Source organism: Nicotiana attenuata, unplaced genomic scaffold, assembly GCF_001879085.1.
Source record: "Nicotiana attenuata strain UT unplaced genomic scaffold, NIATTr2, whole genome shotgun sequence".
NCBI lineage: Eukaryota > Viridiplantae > Streptophyta > Magnoliopsida > Solanales > Solanaceae > Nicotiana > Nicotiana attenuata.
The window spans coordinates 58,632-62,616 of NW_017673735.1; the positions used below are offsets into that span (position 1 = coordinate 58,632).

General features: G+C 33.7%; 1 pseudogene; it reads right to left on the reverse strand.

The window, feature by feature from the left end:
* Positions 1-788: 788 nt before the first annotated feature.
* On the reverse strand, positions 789-3,334 carry LOC109217137 (annotated as a pseudogene).
* Positions 3,335-3,985: the final 651 nt, after the last annotated feature.

Sequence of the window (3,985 nt, forward strand, 5' to 3'; positions counted from 1 at the left end):
CACATTGAATCCGAACTAGTATAAAAATTCTGGTGTCTTTATTTCCTGCATTTTATTTCTGCATTTACTATTATCCTGTTCTTATTTCTAGTCAACTAATTGGTAAACTAGTCAACTACTTCTAAAATTTTGTTAATAAGCAATTCCCCCCCCCCCCAGCCCCGGTCCCCCGTACTTTTATGTTCTTGATTTTATAGATTTGTGACCTCTTCCTTCTCTCCCTTATTACACTGTAGAAATATTTTGAGTTGAAATATATATATATATATATATATATATATATTTATAAATCTTTATTTTTTTTAAGCCCGTCGGCTGAAATATTATTTATCTCCGATTTAGAGATTAAACAATGTATTGTCTCTTTCTACACAAACATAACAATATAATATCATTATGTAGCTATCATTATAATATGCAATTGCAAGCTTGTATTAACCTTCTCTGGTGGCTCAATTCAGGTGGCTCATCTCTCCATAACAAATTCTTAGCTTAGATTTCCAAGTCAGTCATATCTTAAACCAAGAGAAGCTCTTAAAATCACACATATCATCCCGTGTGATTACCTTGATCTTTTCCACCTTCATTTAGTCCAAGTAGGTGCTTATACTCTCAGGGTACCTTAATTATGTCATTAAGATTTAAATTAGACCAAAATAATATTCAAAACTTGCAGGGCTTTACATCTTGTTTGGCAGTTGTGCTCGTCAAATTAATATCTCAATATCGAACTCTTTTCTGGGGATAATGGGTAGAATATATTCAAGTTAATATGTGCAATAAAAAAATGAAATAAAAAACAAAATTATCTCTTACAAGGATATTAAGGAACCCGATGGGAAGTGCATCGCTCCATTACAAAAGGCAGTTGCTTAGCAACTTTATACAGCATGATAAAATTAAATAAATAGATTTAATTCTTTCAACAAAGGAGAATGAAGTCGACCAGCAACAAATGCAGTCTAAACTTCAATAGAATCCACAAGTAGGGCAATAATGTGAGGTTTTAGGACTTTCTCCGGATGAGTGTATCCATCTAGATTGTGTATATATGTAACCTCAACAATACATGCAAGATTGAGAATACGAGATAAAAACTCGGTAGAGACAGGAGTGGGCCTAAGAAGTCCTTCATTAAGATCCTTCCATGCTGCCTCAGCCATTTCTTGAAATTTAGTCATCGCCTCTTCTGTTGATACGCCATAATCTCTCATGCAGCACTCAATTCCTGTTGCAATTTGTCCCCTACATTTCTCAACCTGGAAAGGTAGATAGATTAGGGGTTAGCTTTTATATTGTCGCAATACTTTATTTGTCCAAATTACATATAATTATATAAGTTTGTGAGATACAACTCATACCTCGTATGTGGCTGTGTCATCAATAACTCGACATATTATCACACTAGCTTCAAGAATTTTCGGATTCTTTGACAACCACTTAAAATCCTGCTCTGTAACAGACTTCATGCCCAAATATGATGTTGTCGCGAGGTAATAATATGTAGTAGTAGTTGCTAGTGCATTGCTTAGGTATTCAGAAACAGGTGGCTTATATCCTTCAATAAACCATGTTGACTCGACATTATAATTTCTTACTACTTCTTTCATCTGTGAATACAAAATATATATGTTTAAGTGTTAGATAATTTTGATTGAATTCTATCAAGCTTAAGATCACCAAAACATGTACAGAAGGTAAAACAAAGCGAGAAACGGAATTAGGAAAAAACATATTTCAATAGTTAAGTTGCTCAAACATACTCTTTCTATTGCATGGCAGACAATATCTTCCAGCACTAGACAATTCCTTTTCATAATCCTTGTAAAGATCTAGAATAGCTTTATAACTGATTTTCATATAATCAGGAAGGCGATCAATTTCCTTGATATCCCATCGGCAGGATGAAAAATTAAGGTGAACTCATGCATTTTGAAAGAGCACAACTATAATGAGTAGAAGTTCATCTTAATCTTTTCACGATGACATTTACTACAAGGAATATCTGAATAAGTGAATTGATAAGTTCATACCTTTGTATGGCATCTGTGTATGACTCAAGTTCTTTAACTGTACCATAAGCATCAAAGGTGTCATCAACAATCGAAATCATTGATATGGTCTTAACAAGCATGACGCGAGCTTGAGAGTATTGAGCCTCAAAATAAACTCCTAATGCCCAAAAGTAGCATTCAACTACTCAATCTCTAGCATATGGAAGTGTTGTTACGAAATCCAAATCTTTCCACCACCTGCAACATAACAAATTAACATCAGTACTTGAGATATAATAAATCAAAAAGGGTTCATCGTTCTTACTTATCGTACCTTGATACTTCAGCAGTTCTTTTTTGTGCAACATCTGGAGCAAGTTGAAATCCAATTTGGCAAATCGAAGTAACACATCATTTTTTGATTGTTCCTTCTCATAGATTGATGAGATGCAGAATCGAGTCTCGACTCTAGGAACGCCCTTATGCAAACATTGCTCAAGGGCATGTGTCACTTGCTCCCTAAGTGGAAATTTCATATATGGAGCTGCAGATTCAAGATGGATAGTGGAGAAAGCATGTGCGTCTTCTAAGATGGTGTCAGTATGAGTCGTTACATGTGAAGCTTCATACAAGTTCAATAATCCTAAGACATCACTAGCTAGAGACTCCTTGAATTTGCCATTTTCATCTTGGAATTTGCTGAAAATTTCTGGTTTTCAAGGAAGAATACACAATATTAACCTTCCTGCAAATGGATAATAATTTTAACAACTTTAAATTAAAGATGTGCTTCATGCATGGTGAACTTACCAGGAGAGATGTTGAAACCATGTTGCCTGAGCAATCGAAATTGAAGTGAAGAAGTGCTCAAATCATCGCAGTTTGAGGTTTGGTTGTAAATTTGATCCAAAATCTCATCAATTTCTTTCTCAAAGTGGTATGATATGCCAAGGCGTTCAATAATGTCAATCAAATTCAACGTATCAGACAACTTTCTTCCAGTTGCTAATAGCATACTCCTCGTTTGTTCCTTCAATGCTTCAATCTCTTGAGCATACTTTTCAGCAACCTATTTATAATGTATTTAAAAAAAGAAAACTGATAATTAGAAAAGCTAATGTTGTTCAATAAACATAAAGAAGAAACTAAGCATGTTTGCAAGATGAAACTACAAATGAAGAATACTACTAAATTACATGATTATCAATGGAGAATGAAAGGAAATGATCACCCCAGAGTCTAGGGGAGAAGTCGGCGACGGGACGAACAATCTCTTCTTCAAAATTGCCAACTACAGCTGAGGCCATTGCTATAAAATTTATACTTTTAGTACCACAAAGAGTTTTGGTTCTTAGTTCTCTGAGGGAGAAAGAAAGTAGACTGATGAGTGAAACTGAAGAGAAGGCATAAGTATTTATAATGCTTTCTTATTTCTTCATTTCAGTTGCCTTACTTGACCATATATATACCACATAGTCACCAATCATCATCAGCCTTTTGATTTCTTCATTGGCGTCTCAGTGAATCCAATTTAATAGGTGTAGTATTTCTTTAAGTTTTCTTATATTAATTGTGTTGTGGGACGTCATATGTCGGAAATAATGTTTTCCATGAAAAATGTTTTTCTAGAAAATGAGAGGTTTTATCACTTTTTTTTTTATTTGACTAGAGAGTGAAAAATAATTTTCGGATTTTTTTTTTGTGTGTTTGGTTAGAGAGTATAGAATATTTTTAGGAAATAATTTTTATGCTACTCTCCTCAACCCACCTTCTCCTAAATCCCTATGTTCCCGTGACTCTATTTTCTTCAAGAATTCAATTATTCTTTTCAAAATTCATACAAATCTAAAGGAGCTAATGTGCTACTTTACTTTTTCACATAAGAATAATATTGAAATTTGAGCTCGGTAACTAAAAAGAAAATACTTTATTTTGTTGAAAAAGAAAGTATCATTTCTACGACATGAAACGGAATTACTTATTTTATTGAA